General features: G+C 44.8%; 1 long non-coding RNA gene across 1 annotated transcript; it reads right to left on the reverse strand.

The window, feature by feature from the left end:
* Positions 1 to 7,460: 7,460 nt before the first annotated feature.
* LOC135577462 (uncharacterized) lies at positions 7,461 to 18,031 on the reverse strand. Its single transcript, XR_010469269.1, has 3 exons — positions 13,188 to 18,031; positions 10,910 to 11,061; positions 7,461 to 7,791 (listed from the first exon to the last, which is right to left on the reverse strand). It is a non-coding gene; the product is annotated as an uncharacterized LOC135577462 (long non-coding RNA).
* Between the last annotated feature and the right edge of the window lie 6,803 nt (positions 18,032 to 24,834).

Below are 24,834 nucleotides of genomic sequence, written 5' to 3' on the forward strand. Positions count from 1 at the left end.
ACTTTGGGCCCCTAAATTATCCCACTTTTTTCATTTTTCTTCTTCTTTCTGTTCAGTTGCCTAATGAAATGTGAGGGTTGTGCTACAGTGGATGTTTTTAGAGCAGGAGGCTGAAGTTGCATGTACAAGGACTGGATGTGACAAACTGGCAGAATCAGAGGCCTGTTGAGATGGTGGTGAAGGTTTCATCCATCCAGAATGTAGTTTCTGAAGCTAAAAATCCATAAATATCATCCAGGCTTAATTTTGAGGGGGAAAACAGTGCACTCCAAACAAAAAATCCTGGGAACAAACCAGGGTGTGACCAACCAGAAGGCAAACACCCACCAGCGAAATGAGGTGCTAAGTTATTTGATAATGTAAAAAGCCTTAAGCATACCAGCATGCTAGAGCAGCAAAGCATAACACCACAGGTGCTGCTAAACAAGGGAAATGAGTTACATCTGCTAAAATGCCTCAGCTTCGTGGGTTGCAGCTGCAAGGGGAGCCACTATATGTCTTTTCTCCTCGATGTATTACTGAGATGGTAATGAGGTATGGAGAGTCTGAAAAAACAAGGTCTAATCTTAATCAAATCAGAGGAAACTTTTTGTTCCCATTTAAGGATAATAAGTCTCAAGCAGCAAGGATTTTGAATGGGACTGTGACTCTCGTGTCTAAATGGAAGATGAGCCCAGAAAGGAGATCTGTGAGGTGAAGGCTGTTCAGACCCTTGCAGGTGCTGGAAGGGACATGCAACTGATGTTTTATGAATGATGGTGAGAAAGCACTTTCTGGTTTCTATTCGGACCCTTTTTGTGGGAGAGAGTAGAGCAAGTCATGTCATGAAGGAGATGCTGGCTGGTGATGCTGTGGAGAGGCATGAGCAGGGCTCAGTTGAGTTATGTCTGCTGGTGGCACAAGTGCAAAGGATGGCAGTGTTGACCTGTACCCCACCACTTGTCTTGGCAATTTCCTGTTAACAGCCCCCAGAGAGGATCATGGGGCTGTGCCTGTCTCCCAGAAAGGCAGTGCCAGGCCTCCCTCAAATCCTGTGTTCAGTTTTGGGCCTCTCACCACAGGAAAGACATTGAGGTGCTAGAGAGAGTTCAGAGAATGAAGCTGGTGAGGGCTCTGTAGCACAAGTCTGATGAGGAGCAGCTGAGGGAACTGGGGCTGTTCAGCCTGGAGAAAAGGAGGCTGGGGGGAGACCTTGTCGCTGTCTACAACTACCTGAAAGGAGGTTGTGGCATGGAGGGTGTTGGTCTCTTCTCCCAAGTAGCAAGTGATAGGACAAGAGGAAATGGCCTCATGTTGTGCCAGGGGATGTTTAGATTGGATGTTAGGAAAAATTTCTTCCTGGAAAAGGTTGTCAGGCACTGGAACAGGCTGCCCAGGGAAGTGATGGAGTCACCATCCCTGGAGGTGTTTAAAAGACATGTAGATGAGACTTTTAGGGACATGGTTTAGTGCCAGAGTTAGGTTACAGTTGGACTCCGATGATCCTGAGGGTCTCTTCCAAATAAAACGATTCTATGGACAGGTGGGGTCAGGCTAAGCCTGCTACTGGGAGCAAAGACAGCCAAGGGCAGGTCTTTCCTCTTTCTCCTTCTCCACCAGCCATGTGTGGTGTAGGAGCAGAGACCTCAGCTGCCGTGGACTCAGTGTTTTCCCCTGAGGACAAACACAACTCACTGCCTGCAGCACCCCGGTTGTTTCAGTGACAGCCCCAGGAACAGGGGAGGCTCATGTTATCTCTACCCACAGTCTTGGCAGACACAGCTGTGTCTCCTCTCTTCATGCTTTTGTTGTATTTATCTCCCTCATTTTATCATTCTAATGGCAGGAATCTTAATTTAGTTCCAGTGAAATCTTGGATTCTCAGATCAGATGTTCGTGATCATTAAGTAACACTTCATAGATTAGCTTTTGAGCCTTGCTTCAATCTATAAATATTAATTAACTAAATAGCTTTGCAGAAAAATGTTTACTAGCCTATGCTTTATGACTACTGAAATCCTAATTAAAAAAATGCAAATATTCCAGTTATTTCATTGGTCAAGGAGAGGTGAAAAGGAATTTACTGGAGAGTGAACTAAGACTTCTGAAAACACAATTCCAGATTTAAGAAGCTGCTGTCAGCAAAATGGGGTTTCTTTTTCAAGGAAAGAAGATTTTCTTAGTAGGAAGGGAGTCTGAAAACCCTGGACTCAGTAAAATTGGGAATGACTCAGAGACAAACATGAATTTATCTTGGCACTTAATAATTTGATTCAGCAAGTGCTGGGACAGCACTGATGTTTTCAGCTGCTGTTAGGGCTTTCATGGCTTTCCAGACTCCACTCCAGGAGCTTCCTGTGGCTAATGTTTCCAACATGGGTAATGAATATCCACAGCACCCATGTCCCAAAGGGAGGAGGAATAAATCTGAAGAGATTTGGGCTACAAAGACCCTGTCTATCATCTCACACAAAGGCTGAAGCAAGCATGTTTCTTGGCAGCTATTAGAGAGAAGAAAGATTCCCTTCCTTTCTTTCTAATAGAGTCCACCTGGTTCCTACCCATCACTGCTCTGGTGGTTTGCTGCTACACATGTTTTTTCGGTCCGAATTAGTAATGGAGTTTAGACTTTGCTATTTTATTTCCAATCTTTTGAACAGAATCCCATCTGCAGAAATCTTTGCTGCTTATCACTCTCTGTGCCTTCAGCAAGGAACAGCTGGTCCACAAAATCATCATCTATGGCAGAAACTTTGGACTCTGAAGTAAAAAGCAATGGAGGAACTGATTCAGATTCTCCAGTCTTGATCTCCAAATTGTCAAATACACTTATCCAAATGTGTGAACTGGATCTAAAATAGCACTACTTTGAATTAACTTTGTAGTGGAATAAAACGCTGCAAATATTTCATGTTAAGAAGAACAGATCTGAAGATGAGAAAACAACTGACCTAAAAGTTTTGGTTTTGGTTTCAGCTGCAGGCCTGGTGTGCATTGCAGGATTCCTCACAGAATAAAATCTGACTCCCTCCTTAGCTATTTCCGGTGTGTTTGCACACCCAGCATCACCGTTCCAGCCTCTGCTAGCTGAGCTCAAGCACAGCCATTATTACCTTTCCCCCATCTGTCTCTGGCAACAGGATATGTCTCTTTCTGGTAATCAACTGTTTAAGATGAAGTAAAGCACGTGGACTTGTTTATGTCACGTAACAAGATGTCAGCTAAAATGTAATAACTGCTGGGTGAAAGCTCCTTCCCACTTTCTCCACAAGTAAAAACTCTGCTCTATGAGAAAGGGCCCTCTTATTACTATGTTATTCATATTGACATTGGGCAAGGGGGCTATTAGTGAGGTTATTATGTAAAACTGCAGGCTACTGTTTCAAGAGGCAACAAAACAAAATGACTAAAATTAAAAAAAAAAAAAAAAAGGCAAAAAAACTTGCTGTGGCCCAGGAAAGTGTGTATCTGTAATTAAACATCTACAGTTCCTTCACTTAGAACTAATCCTGTTAGCAGTGATAACTTCTCCATGCCGAGCACAGAGGTAATGTGCACCTGCTGTTTCACAAGAGATCTCCACTGAACCACACTCAGTGTGGCTGCAGGGAGAGAATGGCACTGGAGCCTTTTCCCACCTCTGTGCTGACCACGGCAGAACTCACTGCAAGTGAGGTATTTTCACTGAAGACATTTGTGGTCTGCTCCTTGTTTCTGTGTGAGTTTTGGTCAGTAAAGGGGATTTAGGCAAAACCCACCACCCCACTCCCTGAGGAAGCCTCCACAGAGATGGGCTACGGAGGGGAATGTGGACTCATGGGGCTTTCTAAGTGTTGTGCACCCAAAAAGGGTTTACATTCACAGTTTGTGCAACATCTTCCTTAGGTTTAAGTGTTTTCTTCTCCTGCAACACACTGCTAGTGACCTCTGCAGATGGCCATGGTCCCGTGAGTGCTTTGGGCAGTGTTAGTAACACCCACGCTATGTGAAGTTTGCAGTCTGGTTACCAGAGGTACAGACCATTGAGGTCTGTTAGGTGGATGTATTCTGCACTGGTTACAGAAAGCTATCCCTAGCTGTCAGAGGAGGAGAGTGGGGCAGATCCAGCTCCAAACATGGCCTCTGCCCTTACCCAAAGCAGATGGATCTCCAGAGGAGTCTGGATCCTCCCTGACTTTGACTTTTCCATCAATTAGGAAATCCTCTTGTTTTGCCCGACACTGGCACTTTCTTTCCAATATAATATGAGAGCTGGGGCTGAGGTACTACCACTCTGCCACTCTTCACCCCACTCAGGGCCCCATGGTTTGTCCAGGGATGTACTCTGGGCTGATGTGCTCCAGCAGCCTGGACTGCCCCTGCTACCTCATCCCTCCACTTCTTACAGCCTAAAAAACAACTTTACCACCCTCCCCGTACACCTAAACTAAGAGATTGCCTAAACTAAAGAGTCCGCAGTGGGCAGAAATGTGGGCCTGGGCACCTGGTTCCAAGCAGAGCTGCAGTCAGGGTGATCCAGCACAGCCTCCACCAGCTTGTCTGCACAAATCCTCACTCCAAAATATGCATGGGAGACACAGACTCCTTCACTCCGTCAATGTCATTTTCAAGGGTCCATGACGAACCGCCTGGATCAGACTGTTGACAGTCTCAGACAGGATGGCCAGGTGGTTTATCCAAGTCCCTTTCAAACTTGCAGAAATACATTTCACGGTGGTGATAGGGCTCCAGTGATGGAACAAATAATGCAGTGTGATAAGCTTTTTCCAGTCTGCAATCCTTTGGTTATCCGTTTCTAATTGAAGAGCCAGAGCACAGTGACTTCCAAGAAAGCAGGGTGGGGAGAGAAGACACAGTGCCAAAAAAACAGCCGTGGTCAACATTTTTGTCAGGGATGGATATCCTGGTTCGGATTAAACAAGATCTAACCTGAATCTTTGGCTTCATCTTAATTCATCTTTTTTTTTCCTCAAGTTTCAAAATGTAAGAGCTGGTGACTGCTCGTATCAGATGATTAAATTGTTTGCTTTATGCATGTATTCGGGTGCCATCTATCAAGAGTGGGGCTGTTAGGAAAATAGCAGTGCTATAGTTTTGGATTACGACCTTCTGGTTAGCTCTGCAGAGATCATTAGGAGAAAAGTCCAAGCACTTGCTTGTGAACTTACTGCGTCCAGGCTCCAGCCAAAATGAGAAAACCCGTGTCACCACACTTTGCATTCAAAGGTCACAAAACAGACAAAATAAATTACACTGTGGTAGGACCAGTAGTGTCCATTGCGATCTGATTATGCTAAACATCACACATCTCCCACCAGCACTGCATACTCTGAACGGGCCAGCTTGTGAGGAGCTAAGAAGCCAGGCCTAGAAAGAGGGAAAAAGGTTGTGTTCATCAGAACAACCCAGGCCTGATGCCAACCTCATGTTTAGAACCAGCAGCTGCCGTGTGCTGCAGGCCTAGTGTTTTGCTTCATTTCTTCAACTTGTGAGAGGTTTCTGAAAGATACCCAATCCGTAGGCATCTGTTTACCCCAGAAAAGGCAGAATATGGGTAGACTGGACAGAACTGAAAGGGACATCTGGCAGATTCGCTTTCATTCATTGCCTGCCTGTTTGAGCTAAAAATATTTTTTTAAAATATATGCTGTAGTAATAACTGGGAAAGAGCCACGTGGATGGGAGAGACGAGTAACCTCTCTCACAGAGCTGGCAGCCCTTGCTGGGTAGAAGCCCAGCCAACTAGCACCATTTATAACAGAAAAGAATGAGCTTCCTGTAAGGCGAAAGTTGTGTTTGTCTTCCTAATTTGGTTTCTATAATAAATACTTGCTTTCACAAGCCGGGGGGCGGAGCGGGGGGGAGAAAAGATCATTTGAAAAGGAAATTATATCACCATGGTGGGTTTTTTATGGCGTTCTCAGAAGATTATGGCTATATACACTTGAGGAATTCCTCATTCTTCCATAGGAGAGGATGGATGTGTCTACACACTTGAAGAGCATTTCTAGACCTGTACCAATCACATCCAGGCCTGTGGTCTCGAGACTGTCAACAATGAATCCCTCTGGCTGAGGAGACAGCTTTTGCAAGACTTTCAGGAGTTTGTCCAGTTCTTGGCAGCCACATCTGTTACCAAATATTCATATCCTTATATGACAGCTGTTGGGTTGATTTGGAGTGAGTGAAGTAGAAACAAAAGCAAGACCAACAAGTTTTGGCTGGACACCTCAGTTCTCTAACAGTGCCATAGACATACTTACTTCTTCTGCTCCAGGTGTCCATGTTAATTGAAGTTTTCACTGTACCAAAGGCACACTAGTAGTCTGCCAGCTCCTGGGCTCCTTGATGCAATTAATGACTGGAGCAACCTATTTATGGCAATATATGAAGGGAGTGACTTTGTAAGCTGCTGAATGATTAAGGGAGTGGAGCATCTCCCTTATGAGGAAAGGCTGAGGGAGTTGGGTCTCTTTAGCTTGGAGGACACTGAGGGGTGACCTCATTAGTGTTTACAGATATATAAAGAGTTAGTGTCATGAGGATGGAGCCAGGCTCTTCTCAGTGACAACCAATGACAGGACAAGGGGTAATGGGTACAAACTGGACGCAAGAGGTTCCATTTAAATTTGAGAATAAACTTCTCAGTGAGGGTGACAGACACTGGAACAGGCTGCCCAGGGAGGTTGTGGAGTCTCCTGCTCTGGAGGCATTCAAGACCTGCCTGGACACCTTCCTGTGTAACCTCATCTAGGTGTTCCTGCTCTGGAAGGAGTATTGGACTAGATGATCTTTTGAGGTCCCTTCCAATCCCTAACATTCTGTGATTCTGTGATTCTGTGAATATATAGTCTCTTCAGGAGACAGAAGCGTTGGGAGTAGATGCTGTACAGACCCAACTGTGCTTCTGAGAGCTGTGACCATTTCAGCATTAGCTGGGTGATGCAAAGGGTGTCCTTCAATCCTGGAGAAGTCCCTTTTCCTGCTAGTGTGACCAGCCCAGGCACAGTGAGGCAATGTCTCCAGTCCACGGTGCACTGCCCTGGAGGAAAGATGCGTCATGTGTGTCCATTTCCGTGAGCACAACCGTGCACACTGACAAGATTAATTAAATGTTCTGTCACAGCGTAAATCAAGTGCAGGCTACAGTTCAGCATATTGAGTAAAAAAATAGGAAAGCAATCCTACCTAAGGTTTTTGCCCTTCAGACCTCCAAGCACTTAAGGATTTTCTAAATACTTTCTGCTAGCAACACTGGAGTAGTGTCCTGACACTTTCTTGGTAAGGCTGATGCTCTGGGATAATCCAAAACAGGGTTAGAACAGCCATTTTGATAATGGCCCAGCTGCAGACAGTGGTGTTTCCATGCAAGACAGATGTAGGGTAATCTGTCAGCTGAGCAGTTCTGGCTCTGCCTGAGCTTTCACAGGTGGGAAAAGCTGTGAACTCCCTTGAACTGGGCAATTTCTTGCTTCCACCCCTCTCTCCCTGTCTAGCTCATTGTTTTTAACAAGGGTTAGTTGTTTGTCATATCTGCAGTGACAGGATCTGCACAGTGCCAGTTACTCCACTGATTGTTCTGTGCCCTGCCACCAAGAACAGCAGGGTCCTTTGCTTTGTTCTTCCCATGTACAGATCCTGCAGGAGTTTTGTCCACAAGAAGTATTTTTCTGTAGCGTAAAACTAAAAGTCACAGAAGTGGCTGAGGGACTTACATAAGCAACTCATCCTCTCCAATACCTTGTAAGCCAGAGGCAGGTCAGTGAAAGGCTGTCAGAGCTGCCCTGTTGCCTGTTTCAGGTGACATGGTCCCTGCCAAAAAGAAAATTAAGTTAATTTTAGAAGTGGATAGACACTGAGCTGGTATCTTTGTTATCATCTCATGCCAGAATATCCAGTTTCAAGACCACTTTCCCTATCAGCCTGTAACTGATGTGGCCACCCACAGCACTGCTTTGCCTGTTCACTCTGCTAGAAACATGTTATGGAAAGATATGTTGATTTTCATTTTTAATATGCTTTCTGGAAAACATTTCTTTCTTTAAGCCTTACTGAGGAAAAACTGACACAGCTAAGGCTGTTTCCAGAGTCTGCTCAAAACCAAAAGAGAAACATATCAGAGATGGAAAAGCAAATACCTGTTGAGAACTACAAAAGCATTGCCAGGGTGTGCAGAGATGCAGTTAGAAAAGCAAAAGCTCAGCTCAGATTGAAACTGGCCAGAGATGTCAAGAACTACAAGAAAGAGTTCTTCAAGTACATAAAAAACAAGAAGAAACAGAAGGAAAATATTGGCCTGCTGTTAAACAGCAAAGGTGAAGTAGCTACCAACGGTGCTGAAAAGGCAGAAGTTTCTTAACACTTTCTTCACCTCTGTCTTTACAAGCACTGTTGGGTCCCAGGCCTTGGGAACAGAAATCCAGGTTGATGCAAACACAGACTCACTATCAGTGATGACAGAGTTGTTAAGGGAACTATGACAGGAACTCAAACCCTACAAGTCAGTTGGCCCTGATAATATCCACCCAAGGGTGTTAAGAGAGCTGGCTGACATCATTGTGAGGCCACTCTCCATGATCTTGAAGAAGTCATGAAGATTGGGGGTTGTACCTGAAGACTGAATACATTACCTCCCTCTACAAGGTCTTAAAGTATGACCCAGGAAGTTATAGGCCCATCAGTCTTCAGCCCCTGGGAAAGTTCTGGAATGAATTCTTGTGGGGGCTATCATGAATCAGTTGAAGCACATGACTGGGAATAGCCAGCACAGATTCACCAGGGGCAAGTCGGGCTTGATAAACCTGATCACCTTCTATGACAAAGCAACTTGCTTGGTTGACGTGGTGTGAGCAGTGCACATCATTCACCTGGATTTCTCCAAGGCTTTCTCACAGCCTCCTCCTAGATGAACTGATGCATTACAGTCTAGCCAAGTGGACTTTGCAGTGGGTGAGGAACTGGCTGACAGACCATACCCAGAGGGTAGCGGTAAATGGCAACCTGTCATGAATAGGGTCCCCCAAGGATCGATGTTGGGCCCAACACTGTTTAACTTCTTCCAAGTGATCTGGATGATAGTATCAAATGTACTCTGATGAAGTTTGAAGACCCAGCTGAGTGGGGAAGCGGACACTTCCAAAGGGAGAGACACCCTACAGGACGACCTGGAATGGCTGGGCGAGTGGGCTAACAAGAACCTTATGAAGTTCAACAAGGACAAGAGTAAGGTCTTGCACCTGGGCAAACATAATCCAGGAGTGCGGCAGAGGCTGGGATGTACCCAGTTGTGAAGCAGCTCTGTGGAAAGGAGCCTGAGTGTCCTGGTGGACAGCAAGATCAATATGAGTGAACAATGGGCTGCTGCAGCACAAAAAGCCAACAAGGCGCTGGGCATCACCAGCAGAGACAAAGAAGTCATTGTCCCACTCTACTCAGCATTTGTCAGGTCACACCTGGAATACTGTGTTCAGTTTTGATCCCCACTATACAAAAAATATGTGGACAGGCTGTAGAGGGTCCAGAAAAAGGCCACAGAGATGATCAAAGGGCTGGGAAGTTGCCATGTGAGGAAAGGCTGAGAGAACTGGGCTTGTTCAACCTTGAGAAAAGAAGGCTTAGGGGAGACCTTCTTACCATGTTTCAGTAATTACAGTGTGACTACAAAGAAGGTGAAGACTCCCTTTTACAAGTAGTCAGATGGAAAAGACATGGGTAATGGGTACATGCTACTCCTGGGGAGACTTTGATTGGACAAAGAGGAAAATTTTTCTCAATGAGAAGAATCAGCCATTGGAAGAATGTCCGCAGGGAGGTGGTGGATTCCCCAACACTGGACACTTTCAGGATTAATCTGAACAGGCTGCTGAGCCATCTTGTCTAGACCGCCCTTTTGCTGGGAAAGGTTGGGCCAGATGGTCCTTGAGGTCCCTTCCAATCTGGTATTCTATGATTCTATGATTCAATTGCCTCTAAGGTGTATAAATTAATTTGCTTTCTTGTTAACTCATTACTCGTTATTATTTAGAGGAAAAAAAAAAAAAAAAAGGAAAGGCTTTAATATTACTTTTTTTTAAAGAAGCAAATCATCTTGGCACCTAAAGCTAATAAGTACAGAAGCCTGGAAGACTTGATAGGAGGTGTAATTTTTTTCATATAGAGCTCAGATTCATGTTAACCAACACAGGCTTTGGAGAGAAATAAGGAGGCCTTATTTCTCTAACACATCCTTAGAAAAACCTCAGAAACCTCAGGACACAGAAGCCGCTAAAGCAGACGTTAAATTTACTGATCTGATTTTAATGTTGCTCATTAACAAAACAGATGGGACATTGAATTATGGCAAAGAGATCTTCTGCAATGGGACACTTCTGGCTCATCAAGTTTCACCCTGTGTCTGTGATTTCTGTTAACTTCATCAGCAATGCCAAATTCAGTTTCTGGTGGGAATGAAACCTTAGTATTATTACGAAAGGCTCAGACCCAGGACAGTTAGCAAATCTCTGAGCAGAGACGCTTCTGATGCACAAGGCAGCAAGCCCAGCCTGTGCCTCCACCTTTAGGCTGAGTTACAATGGTGGTATGTAGGAGAAGCAACACCATCATTGTGATCAGAACATTGATTTTGCTGCAGTACATGGCCAGCCACAGGCATGGGTGAAGCAGGCAGCTGCCAGGGTACAGCCTGGAAGATGCAGCAGCAGCTCAGAGGTGTGCAAGAGAGAGAAACTGCCATGCACAGCAGCCCTTGGAGATCTATCTGCTCTTGCAGCAGTGAAGCCAGAAGATCCTGCTGGTCCAGGGGGAGCTGGCAGACCACAGCCCCGCCAAGGCAGCAGGGAGCTGGGATGGGGCTGGCCAAGGTTGGGCTCCCTCCTTCCCCATGGTTAAGGAGGGGCTGGGGGGGTGGGGCTGGGAAAAATATTTATTTTACCTTCTCTGCCACATGGCAGCAGCTTTCAGCTCCTCTTGGACACTCAGTTTCACCCATCTGCTGACAAAATTGATCCAGGAGACTAGGCCCAGAAGCTTCTTTTGAGTATTTTTTTTTTTCTCCAGAGGAAAACTATGCTTCTTAAGGTGCCTCTGAAAAGGAAATTAAATCCTTTCAAGTGACTTTTGAAAGATTTCAGAGTGATATCTTTACCATGTGCTCCAGTTGATGGGATTTTCTGCTGCTGGTCCTTACTACATTCTTCACCCCGCCATCCCCCTGCCCCAAAATGTACCATATTTCACAGATTACCTGTGTCCTAGGCAACAGGCAAACACATTTTCCTGAAAAACAGAAAAAATAAATTCCCACCCGCAGGAGTATGCCAGGAGGTTACACAGATGGAGCAAAGGTGAGCAGCAGAGACAGAGGTTAAAGGTCTCCACGCAACCTGGCAGTAGAGAAGTGCTTGTGCAACTCAGAAACACAGTTTTACTGACCCACAATGGTGTATGTGGCTGGAGCAGAGAGGATCTGAAGCAACCTGCTAAAGTCTTAAGTTTAGCTGGCCGCAAACACTTGGTTAGACTTACAGATTCTGTCAAACAGGGTTTGGACAACTGTGCCGTTCTCCTCCAGCACAGCAGCCGTAGGGGAAATGGACCTTATCTGCCTCCTTCCCAGCAGCAAGCCTGAACCAAGTCCTCAGTGTAGGCAACATCAGCCAGAGACTGCACATTGCATGTCTAAATGTCATCTATATCATACTCTTCTGCCTGTCTTGGTCTGGAGTCTTGCTGTAGATTCATTTCTGCTTCCAAACTAAGGTTCATGCCTTGCAGGAACCTGCAGTGTGATATGGGGTCCTGCTATGATGGGCACCACGAGGGGAGAAGGTTTGCTTTTGGGGAGGGGAAGCCCCCAAAGGACCAGAATTTCTAGCGGTCTGACCTTACTCTGCTATTAAAGCAAGCAGGGTGTTATGCCTGCGGTGAGCAGAGCAGCAGGAGCTGCCGTGGGGTTGGTGCTCCCCAGCACTGCCCAGTGTGGACCCCTGCAGTGGAGTGGCACACTGGGAACAGCAGCGGGAAGGCAAAAAAGGGGAAAGGAACATGTCAGCTGAGGCCAGACTCTGCTAACAAAAATATTAGTATCTGGTGTAAACTCCACAGATAGAGAGAGAAGGCAGCCCAGCTTGTCTCCATGACTGGAGCTCATAGTGAGCATGCAGCTTGCTGTTGGAGGAGACGAATCCTGCCTGGTATGACCTCACATCCCTTTTAATTGAGAAAAAAATGGAACTGAACCTGGCGTCAGACACGGTGATGGGATCTGCAGGAGGATGTCGCCAGGGAGCGGTCAGAGGCTTGTGCCAGCCGGAGCAGCACTGCAGGCAGCTGCTCTCCCTGTGCCTGCTCCGCCTGGTGTCACGGGTGGGTATGGGTGGGTTGTCCCACTTCTTGTTGCAGTATTTTCCTGAGTGTCTTTCCTTGCTATCTTGAAAGAAGCTGACTGGAGCAAAGGAAACAGCAGTAATAACAGGGGAGGGATCAAATGTATTTAAGATTGGGACAAAGCCAGTTTTGGTAACACAAGAGAATAATGGTTCTTCTGTATGAGCTACCCAATGCTCTGGGATTAACAGGGCCACAAAAACGATCAGAGGGCCCTGTCCCAGCTCTGCTGTGAGGAGAGACTGAGAGACTTGGGGTTGTTCTGCCTGGAGAAGAGAAGGCTCCAGGGAAACCTTATTCTGGCCTTTCAGTATTTGAAGGGGACTTATAAGAAAAATGAGGACAAACTTTTTAGTAGGACCTGTAGGGATAGGACAAGTGGTAAAGGTTTTAATCTAAAAGAGGAGAGATTTAGACTAGATATAGGGAAAAAAATTTTTTACAATGAGTGTTATGAAACACTGGAACTTGTTGCCCAGAGTGGTGGTCGATGCCCCATCCCTGGAAACATTCAAGGCTGGGCTGGACGGGGCTCTGAGCAACCTCATCTGGTTGAAGGTGTCCCTGCTCGTTGCAGGGGTGTTGGACTAGATGACCTTGCAAGGTCCCTTCCAACAGACTGCATGCATACATATTTATGTACCAAATAGCCTTTATTCCAACCTGAAAGGCAGAAGAACAGTTCTGATATTCAGAGTCCTTACAAGAAGCCTCTAATTCATACCTCGTCCATAAGATCTCCTTACTCAGTACCCCATAAACGTAGTAAAAACAGTCCTTGCCATTCATCCATCCACACATCCATTCACCCATGGCTTTAGCACCTTACTTCGAAGACCAATGTTGAAAGCTGTAGGTAAATTATCTTGCTCATGGTTCATGCCGTGGCTCTCATGGATTTGAATTTTGTCTCTTCTTCATATAGTAAAGTGAAATCAGAATCTACATCCAGGAAGGAGATCGGCTTTTTGACTCTCTACGTTGCTCTGTGCTACAGGTCACAGTCATTGCTGTGGAAACCCCACGGCCTTTGAACATTTACAGACCACTGCTGGTTTATACATTGATCTGAGGTCTGGTGTGAAAAAGCACTGGAAAAACCACTGCAAAACTTGCTTGTCTTTTTCTACTGACACAAGCCAAAAGCTCTTGGTTTAATGCAAGTTCACAGACCTGAACATTGAATTTGTGTCAAAATTTGATTAACTCATTTATGGCTTTGTGATAAAGAACATGCAAAGCTCAAGCAGATTAAACTACTTGGTTTCTCTCTCACACACACATACAGACAGCAGTGCTCTCTCTCCTGTGACCAGAGCAATGTAAGTGGATTTTCAGATGAGAGACAGCCCCATGAGTGCACAGGACCTTGGTGCAACAATACCTGCAGCACAGTGGAAGTGGGTGATGGTTTTGGCAGAGCTCCCTTCGTCGGATGCTGGGCTTTCACTGCCTTCAGCTCCTGTAGCCAAAGAAGGCTCCTCCTGGAAAGTGAAAACTCTTTTTCTCCCTGTCACATCCACCCTTTCCCCAGAAAATAACATCACACACCAGAATATCCCCAACCACTTCACACACTTGGGTGGGCAAGGAAGACTTAATTTTAATTGCTGGTGAATACAATTAGCACCAAAAAGTGTTTTAACATTAGGCTCACTTATGACAAAGCCAGATTTTCTCAGGTTTTTTAAAGATCCGTTTTTGAAAAATGTGTCTGTTGAAAATAAAGCTTCTGTAATGTCACACAAATGCTTGCCACTCAGTGGTAGCATCAAACTTCCAATTCCTGTGCCACATTACGAAAGTCCTTAAACCTGTATCTTCATCTACCTTAACTCATCAAAGAGTTTGTGTTGCTTCCACGGTCTGGGTTTACCCCAGGAGCCCTGACTCTGCACAGCATGTGGGGTGCTGGAGGGGCTCAACATGCTGCTGCTGGCCCTGTGGGCCAGGCAGAATTTGGGAATTTGATACTAAGCCTCACCAGGGAAGCTTCTGAGAGGAAAAGAGCAAGTTTGGAAAACACAGGGAGATGAATAGTCTAGACAACCAAAACCATAGACTAATAGCTTGAAATGCTCCTTTACATGGGAATTTCCTATGCATCAGGATTACTGGGGCTTTGCTTGCCAGCCCTGCTGTGTTTTGACTGTGCAGGAAAAATGGAGTGTGGAAAATTCATTCTCTGGGAAATCCAAGATAGGAACTTGCTGAGCACTTTTTATCTAAGTTACCTAGACAGAGCCTTCCCACTTATACCAGCCCATTTCAAAGGAAAATCTGTAGTTACTCTGGACATACAGTCAAGCAACTAACTTATTTTGCTCTTATGAAGCTCACTATGCTTTTTAGCCTCCTGTATGCATAGTGCTTGGTACCATCCTTGAGCAATCATTAGGGAATTTTACATTGTGGAAGTGTTACTGAGTGCCGCAGCACCCTTACAGATGCTCATGTGAGAAAGCATCTGCTCTTAAACTTGTGAGAAATGCTGGTAAAGAATGCAAGCCTAGAAATATTTTCATGTTTGTTTTAATTTAAAGTTGATGTGTATCTGAGTGCTTGATTTAGAAAGTATTGACACAGCTCATTACCAAAAAAAAGTTACTTTAAAAAGAGAAAGTTAGAGTAATGCTACTGAATGGGCTTATTTCTCTAGGTCTCACTTGAACAAAAACAGAACCATCTGTTGCTCTCTCTGCTGTCAATCACAGCAGCTTTTTCTCTGCCCAGATGATGATTAGGAGAAATGAACCATATGCAACAGAAATTAAATGAGGAGGAAAATGTTTATTTTCAAGATGGGCTTAGACTGGGGTAATTTAACCTGATCCATTGGACATGTAGGTCTGAATCACAGCTGCTTTTTCATTTTACAAAAAACAATGCCCAATCAACGAGTCTTTTCAAAAACCTGGTAAAAGCAGTGCTGATTTCACATTTCTCCAGCAGACTTTGCAGTGTAGGAATGACCCTCATAAAATTCTAACCACTAGGGATGGAAAATACTTTCTAGGTTCAGCCTGATCCCTAAACATCAGCTTGAGTATATTTCTCCTGATCCATCTTATCCAAGTAGTACCACCCATTATTATTTGGTGGGTTGAGATGCTGCATTTCTGTGGATGGCCATCCCAATGCTTGCTCCCAAAAGGGTTAGATGACACGGTGCTGGAAGCCCTGCTGCCAGCTGGAAGCTGTCTCAGTGGGGCTCTCATGTTGCTGTGGCTGAAGCCCGAAAGCAACAGTGGAAAATATCTCTCTGCCAGTCCATGAAAGAGTGTCTGGGCTGAAGCAGCAGACACGGGCAAACCATGGGAGAAATCTGAGCAGGGAGCTCTTGGGTCATTACGCTTGTGCCATTCATAATTTCTCAGTTCCTTCTTGGAGGTGGAGATCCTTGTCCACAGCTTGGGATGTGAATGGTGCTGTTTGTTTAGGTTTTGCAGCTCTCTCTTATGTGTGGGAGCCTCTGGGAACTCCAGCTGGTGCCAGTGGCCAGGGCCAAGGCAAGCTGGGCAAGCTCCGCACACTCAAGCACCCCAACTTGTGAGAGATGACCTTTTATTTCAACCGGTCCGCTGTAAAGAGGGTCTTACGGTCTAAGTTAAAATATTTGGCCACTGTAATTTTCAGGTTTGACTGTTATTTTTGTGTCAAGGAACATTTAATTTTTTTTTGCAAGCAGTTGAGTCATGTTAATTGCTGATGTTATTGCTATCCACATGTCTGCAGAGCACAGCAGCAGCACTCAGGAGGTCGCTTAGGGCAGAAGTGCTGCATGGGTCCTTTGCTTTCCAGTGCCCAGCCTAGGCACTTAGTGACACAAATGACCACAGGGCCTCCAGGTCCCCATCACAGAGCAGAGGAGACCTACTGGAAGCAGCACTTTCCACCACAGCCCTTCCCTATTGCCTTACACAGGCAAAGCGCCAATAACTTCTTTTGTCTGAGTTTTGAAAATGAGGTGAGGAAAACAAATTACCCTGGTCAGAGTGATCGAATGAGAGTGCTGAAAGAGTCAGAGGAGACTGGCGGCTGCTGTTTTCCTTTACTTGAAAGTTGTGTTCGGAAAATTGGACATCAGTGTTATGGTCGAGATACCTTAAGGGTGCCTGATGGAAAATGTGACTTCTTCCCCTCTCCTTCCTTTTCCCCACACTCAAGTGTTTTGTTTCTTTGTGTAAAATGTCAAAATAAAAATGACATTTTTTCACATCAAGTCCCAGTTTTCATCACTTCAAGTTTTAAAACGTGAAGAAAAAGGGTAAAGAAAAAAAAAAAAAGAAAAAAGAAAGCGTAAGAAAACGTTTTGATTTCTTCTTTTTTGGCATGGTTTCTCTTGTCACCCCACTGAAAAAGTGGGAAGATATTAAAAAAGAGAGGAAAAGTAGAGATTTTAAAAGATAGAAACAGAGTAAACTGAGGAGTATGGTGAAACTAAAAATTACTTTGTTCTTCTTCTGTTTTTCAGAACTACCCCAGGTTACTTAGTTTGCACTTTTCATGCTGAGACTTTTTTCCTAAATCAAAGCTGTTTCATTACAGGTTTTAACATTGATTACATTACAGACTTTGATGGAAAAATATTTGTCAAAACTGTTTGAAGATTTCTTCCAGTGCAGACAGAATATGTTGGGGCTGTCTGAAGTTGGCAATAACGATTCAAAATGTCTGTACCACTTGACGACCACAGGCTAGCACAAGAAGTTGGAGGTGGACACATTTTCTAGCCATTTGCATTGAGCTCAGTGGTGAAAGTTGAGGAAATTTTCAACCTCCCTCAATGTGCTTTCCATCCCTTACCAGACCCCTTGGCGCACGAATTATGTTCTGCATTAAAGCCAGATCCAGGTGGGGCTTCCCCTCACTAACACTGGCCACCTCACCACTCAGAGCACAGTCACAGCTGATTAACACCCTCCTCACTTACCCCCATCTAGACCAGGGAAGCAACTACTGCTGGAGGAAGAATTAGTGAACACAACTCCAGTCAAAAGTGCATCACAGAGGAGCTCTGGTGTTTCCTCTGCAAGATCCGGGAAACTGCAGAAAATAAACGGATATATCAGTGGTTGGCTTTTGTCTGTTCTGGGGTTTTTGGTCAGATAAAATAAAGGGAATAACTCAGAGAAAGACCAAAAAAATAAAAAAATAAAGGTTAAAAATAAATACTCCTATCTCTAGCAGTGTGACATCAGCTTCACAGTACGGGAGGCTACAGCTGAAGATGCTCTGCCACGGCAGGAAACAGCTCCTGAAGAAAATGTCAAGTGAGACTGACCCGCAGAAGGAGGCACCAGACCAGGAAAGAGCACAGGAAGCTCCATGCAGGAGTTCTGGATGTAACAGGGTAGTGTTGAAATCAGAATAATTTATCACCAGCAAGGCTACCAAGGTTAAATCTTACATGCTGAATAAAACAGAGAATACATCATTGCTGGGGAGACCACTTCTGAGTGCATGTGCTGGCAAAGGCACCTGGGTTATGTTGTGTGTCTATGAGGGAGCAAACTACAAAACCTGAGCACAACACCCCTGTCACAGAGGCACCTTCCAGCTTTAGGCTTCAGGTGCCACGTGACACTTGCATAACCCTAAAGAAGCCCATCATTTTGACTAAGTGTGTTAACAGCTAAACTTGACCTTGTTTCAGTCTGAATGCAGTAGTCTGGCTTCAACAACTCCATCCTGCTTCAACACAGCCAAGACTTTCTGGTGAGCATGGTGCACGCCATGGGCCTGCGACCATGTACTTGGGATCTTCTGAGCCAAGGGTGAGGATGGGGAGAAAGAGCAGTCTGAGGGAAGCTTCCAGCCTTTTCTTTTTGGTATCTTTTGCTGGACACTGAAGTTTGGCTGGTAGTACTCCACCATCTACATCCACTTTCCACAGCCCTGTGGGAGATGTTGGTTAAATTACACAGAAGAAATACCTTTTTCAAAATAACCCTCCAAGCAAAGAAACAAAAGAAGACAATGAGCTGTTTGATTGCATGTAGCTGTCAGGACACTTATCGGCACTGTCCGCATTTTTCCAAGTCTTTTTCTCTAAAACATGAGCCAACATCCTTACTCTTCAGTCACTTAGCACTATTGATCTCCACATCAGTATAACAGCCAGAAAGGGAAACCATAGCCTGGCTTCAAAGAGTCCCACAACGACAGCTGCAAGTTAACCTGAGCCAACATTGTTCTTCTTGACAGCAAGGGCAGCTCCAATTGTTCTGCCCAAATACTATGATCTCAAGCTCCAACACATTCTCCAAAGCACCTATATCTCTGAAAATATCTAGAAAGGCTGTTGATGGAGAGACACCTGTCATGCTGGTCTAAGCACAATCCTTTTCAGTTCTTAAATTTGGATGCACACACTTCACCATGTATATCCAGGGCTAACATATTCTTTATGTCTTGAAAAGAAATACAAAAATTATTCTACAAAGCAGTAGAAATGCATTCTCAAGGGGAAAAAGCATATTCCTGAGTTTCATGTCCAAGTATTTTTTTGTAGCATGGGGTTCAAGCCACTGGCTACTTGTTTCTTACATGTATGTTCAATGTCCTGGTGTAATGAGACCTTCAATTTGAAACCAAAGTCCAAGGCCTTCATGCAAATGAACAACAAAAAAAGGAAAAATACTCAAAGCAATGACACTGAAGTGCTTGAAATAGTGTAGGAAGGAACTGAAGGCAAAATCTGGCTAAAAGGGGAGCTGTCTGCAAGTTCACATCTGCAATATTTTTGATCCTTTGTCTTTGTATCCTTTTTATGCTACAATAGTCTTTCATTCAGACTCCTGAGGGGGAGAATAACTGTTAACAAGAGCCATTCTTTACCTTGCATGTCTCTGTGATGATACAAAGGCAACTCCCCTGTAGCTTTCACACACAGTCACAGCAGAAAATCAGCATCAAAAGGGTCTGACTAAATAGTCTTGAGAAGTTTGAGCAGTCTTGAAGAATGGCTGATGAAAAACACTCCCTGCTGCAGTCTGAGTGCTGCAAGGAACTACCTGTGGCTACACATATCCTGCTGGTTTCAGCTGACCTTCAGACCCATGAAAGACCCATTTTAAACTGAAGGAGGGGAGGTTCAGGGTAGACATGAGGAAGAAATTTTTTTAGAATGGAGGTGATAAAACACTAGAACGGGTTGCTCAGAGAAGTGGTAAATGCCCCATCCCTGGAGACATTCAAGTCCAGACTGGACAGGGCTCTGAGCAACCTGATCTACTTGAAGATGATCCTGCTTACTGCAGGGTGGTTGGACTAGATGAGCTTTGAAGGTCCTTTCCAACCCAAACTATTCTATTATTTCCACTAGCCGTCAACACGGTAACTCTCAATGGCTGTCCCAACACTAGAGACAAGCTCAGAAGGAGCTACAATCCCACAGAGCAGCTCCATGAAAGATGGTGGTGAACATCTCAGTGCCATGGTCAAGAAATGCAAAGTACAATATAGGAGGCTACCCTCATAGTGAAATAGAGGCAGGGACTGGGTTTCACATGACTTAAGCTGGCTGAGACTAGCACTGATGTCTATCCTATATATCCACATGGACAAATGCTTTAGGCTTATACATGCAGCCCAGCTTTTCAGATGAAGTTGTTACCTCCAGGCTCATTTCTGAGATTCTGTTTTCAGAAAGAGCCCCTCACAGCTGTGAAGGGAAGCTGGAAAACATGAGCTCAATGTAAGCAAGAGCAGATGTGCAGTCTTGATAGGGCTGCACTAATAACTCTGGGATATGTCCAACACAGACTGGCATTGTCACAGATGCACCCACCTGAATACAGGAGCAGAGTGTGGCAGTGAGCTTGCACAGCTATGAACATCCTCCTTTATCCTTACTAATTGCAAACCTAATTGCTGTTACCTCCCAAACAGGAGTCCCACTGTACCTGCTGCTGCTGCCCTGACAGATAGTTGAGAGAGTAAGTTTTTCTTTTAAAAAAACACAAGGTTTCTTTCTTCATGGAAAGCCTCTCCTACAAATCCTTTCCTTCTCCTCTGTGCCTCTCAGGTTCACATCACGGTCCTTCCTTTGCCCGGGCTCAGCTGACAAGGCTGCTTCAACAGGAGACAGCACACTTGCCCTGTGCTCTGCAGTGGTTACTGGGGTGCTGCCTCTCACCTGTGGGGACACACATGGTAATTTGAAAGAGGGAGAAGTCCTGAAAGCTGTTTCTCCATCTCTACAGCAGATGGAGGGCACCCTGCTGCTGTCACTGCTTGTGTTGAAGGAGACATCTTGCCTTTCCCAGTCACCAGTCTGGGAAAAACACTGGTGCACCTGGTGTTGCTGAAACTGTGATTGCAGATGAGGGTGGCACAAGCGCCCAGCCTGGGTCCTGCCACACTTGTTCACTTCTGTGGCAGAAATAAAACCAGAATGACTATTGCACACAGCTGAGCTGTCTGGTTTTAAATGTTCCTGGAGAAAGGAGAGTGACACTGAGAGTGAGTTTGCATGGGACAAGTGAGCTTTTGGGGAAAAGACCATGGATCTGTTTTATTTAGAGCTTTACTGGATTAGTGAAACCTACTCCTGGAGTATCAGTTAAGTAATTAGTATAGTATATAAAATTAAGTATAACTTATACTAGGATTATAGATCTGTCGTGAAAAGGACTATGACAGAAGGCAAGGTTTTTCTTGCTTAAATTAAAGCAGTCACTTTGCAAACTCAACAGTAATTAGAGCAACCTCAACATTGCTTACCCATGTGCCATGAAATGTCTAAAAAAATAAATGGGCTTTACTTTGTGAAAGGAAGATATGCTCTCCAGCACTGCACATGTGCACAACAAGGGGTGAATGGCTCAGCAGACAGTGTGACCCGCTGTTCCCAAAATGTTGTGTGGGAACATGGAGGTGCAAGGCCAGAAATGCCAATGTGCAGGAGAATAAACAAGGAAACAGGAGAAGAGGGTAGGGGGCACGGGGGAAGAAGCTGTCTCAAGGGGGTTCATGTAGCAGAGCAGCCCATTGTGTAGGTAAGTATGCAGACAATTTCCAAATGCGTGATATCTGCTTGATAAATTGCAGCAGATTCCTTGGATTCATGCCAGGCTCTGCACAAGTATGTGCGTTTCCGATTAGATGAGAAACACATGCAAGGACTGGGAGGGCTATAGCTTCCACTTTGAAATGTGGTGCCAATAGGGAATTTGGGCTATCGGTTAAAAGCACTCTTTTGGATATTCTAGTTGGCACTTGGAACAGGCTTATATCATGAAAATACTGTAAAACAACGTGCTGTCCATACACAGTAATGTTGAATACTCTGCAGTGTTTCTCCCTTGTTATGGCAAAGACTCTAAGAAATAATGACTTCCTTGGTCAGAAATCTGTAGGTAAATCATATAACAATTGTATTATCCATTATTACTTACGTTAGTTTTGAAATATTTTCCTGTAGTTAATTTGTACATCACAAGATGCAGTGTTAAAGACAAGGGTCATTTCAAAATGGCAAGAATGCAGCACAAGCCTAATTGTGAAGGAAGGCTATAAAGGAGCTTTTGTGCCCTGGAATCTTGATATTTTAAACTTTATTCACAGAGATGTACTAAATGTAATGATGGTGAATCATAAGGCCTCCCTAATTAGCAGAGATGGTGCCAAGACTGGATATATGCATATGTGTTGAAAATAATAGAAGCAAATCCATACAAGTATGGGGCACGTTGTGTCCTTCACAGAAGTTAACTGCTAGCAGAAGACATCACTTTTCACAACATAGGCCAAATTTATACCCAGTGTGTGTTGGTATCTTACCTTATGGGTTATTAACAAAGAGGTTAATCTCGTGGTTAATAGGGTGTAAGTGTCAGTGTTGGGTAGGCCAGAGTGGCTGTGAGGCTGGGTCATGACTTGATTTCTGGCAGGAGAAATGAGCAGAAGATGCTGTGGGTCATGAAAACATTTGAAACACTGTGTGTGGTGGGGCAAAGGGGTAAAGCAGACACCACACACAGCAGAATAAGGGCCAAGCAGGGCATCTTCAACCAACTCCCATGGAAAGGGTGGGTGTTCATCCCAACTGGGAGTGCTGGGGGAGTCAGCAGAAGTTAAGCAGACATCTCAGGGCTTTTGGAGAGCACCAGCTGTACAGCTGGGGATCAGAAGGAGCTGTAGGGATGACTCATTGCTTCAAGTGCAGCAAGGAGGCTCATGAGGACCTCAGCCAATGAGCCCTGCCGTTACCCATCATGAGATGGTGTCGTGCTTCAGAGAAAATATCTGGAGAAAAGCCTTGTCTGGGGTTTGGTCTAACCTGAGGAAAACCACCTGCAGCTCTCTCATGTGACGGCAACATGTCCACCCGTGGTCCCCATCATCTGTCAGATATTTGAAGTTGCTCAGCCAGAGTTTGAAGTTAGGTGGGTTTAGGGAGAAATGCAATGACCTGCAGTCATGCCCCCTCCCCCCATTTTGATTTGCAGGCTGAGCAGAGATCACCCCTGGGGGATGAAATTACACTGTGACAGGCATGAAGAGGTTGGTGGTGGGCTGTTCCTCCGAAGGTGATGGGAGTGCACACACTGACTGCTGCTATCTGTAATGCATGTATCGATCTTAGGTATTTGGGGCCAAACGGCTTCCATACTCTCTCGTGTCCACGGAGATTCATACTGGCAAATAGGTATTTATTTCTTGTTATTCTTGGATCTGTCATATTAATGCCTGCAAACAGGATAATTAGTGGCACTTGTGTCTTTGTTTCCATTAGGACAAAAAAACCCTGACTATACAATTCAGCTATCTTTCCAGCATAGTGCAGTTTATTAACATGTAACACATCCTCAGTCCTGTGGCCCTGCAAACAGCAGGAAAGAATAGAAGGGGAAGCAACTTTGGTTGTCTCAACTGTGACACCCATGTTTCAGCCTGGATAGTGCTCCAGGCCCCCCTGGCAAGGGCAGCATTTGCTCACGGCCAGTGACTTGCCAGCATCTCTCCGAGTGTGCCACCAGAACAACATGCTCCCATAGCTACTCTTCAAGGGTCTTATTTCAAGACTAGCATCAGCAAAAATAAGAACATGTCTGAATGTCCTCTAAATGTGAACATGCTTGAAATTTCAGATAGGTTCTCAGTCTCACAAATGTGCTGCATCTTTATCTGCCAGATCCATAGATATGAGCATCTTTGAATTTCAGAGGGTGTTAAAGCATGAACCAGACTGGATTTCTGTGGCATGCAGTCCTGACAGACTGCGAGCTAAAGGTGGAAAAAAGCCTTAAGGATACAGGACGGCCCTTGGGCACATGGCAGAGTGTAAATGCAGCAAGAGATGCAGTAAGAGGTGGGAACGGGAGGGCTGGAGCTGCAGGAAAACAAATTGAGGGGCATGAAGAGCAGCTAGCATGGACAGAGGCAAGAATGAAGGCAACACATGGAGAAGAGTGGTGCCACCAGCAGAGCATGACAGGGTGTCCCCACATTAGCCCTGACACAAGGCAGGGACCAGAGGGTTCACAGGCATTCCAGCAACAAAAGCAGGTGTCAGAGTTACTCTCAGTGAGTCTGAGGGGTGAACAGAAGGGAACAGGTGGTGGCCTTGATCCATGTGTAGGAGCACCCATGGCTCATTGTCTCTCGGGGATTTTGATCAGCTGGGAAGGATCTTGAACGTACAAGCTTAGGAGGGTTCTGGCCACATCTGTGAAATATAATGTCTTGTGCTACAGGGAGGATAATCTGAGGACTCTCAGCAGAAGCATTCCTGCTTGTCAGATTTTGAGTACATTACGTTGCTCCAAAAGTCACGTTCAGTCATAGGCATTCACGCAAGACCTGTAGCTCTGAGGTGCAGATCCTGTATTAACTAGACTTTTTCTCAGGAGTGCTCCACCAGAATTTGGAGAAGACTGAATTAAACACGATGGTCATGTGAATTTGTTCATCTTCATTTACTTAGAAAAAAGGAAGAAGGGGAGCTGCAGTATTTTCCAAGGGGTTTACCACAACACCACCAAGTATTCAGACAGTGTGTGCTGGGAGTGTGTTCTGACTGTAATCTTTGTCCCTTTCCTCCCTTTCATTTATTCCCACAGTATAGCCATGCATCCTGACACAATGGGTGAAGTTGTGTGTGTGGAATATAACCTTCACCAGCCCCTGCTTGGCTACTGCTGTTGGGGGAGCACAGCCACTTCAAAGTACACAGCTTAGCCCTGGCTTCCCACTCCTTCAGATCAAGGAAACACTGGAGTTTCTTTTTCCTTTTTCTTCTTTTTATTTTCTCTTTCTTTCTCCTTTTCCTTTTCCTTTTCCTTTTCCTTTTCCTTTTCCTTTTCCTTTTCCTTTTCCTTTTCCTTTTCCTTTTCCTCTTTTTCTTTTTCTCTTTTTTCTTTTTCTTTTTCTTTTTCTTTTTCTTTTTCTTTTTCTTTTCCTTTTCCTTTTCCTTTTTCTTTTTCTTTTTCTTTTTCTTTTTCTTTTTCTTTTTCTTTTTCTTTT

The sequence above is a fragment of the Columba livia genome, chromosome Z (assembly GCF_036013475.1).
Source record: "Columba livia isolate bColLiv1 breed racing homer chromosome Z, bColLiv1.pat.W.v2, whole genome shotgun sequence".
Classification (NCBI taxonomy): domain Eukaryota; kingdom Metazoa; phylum Chordata; class Aves; order Columbiformes; family Columbidae; genus Columba; species Columba livia.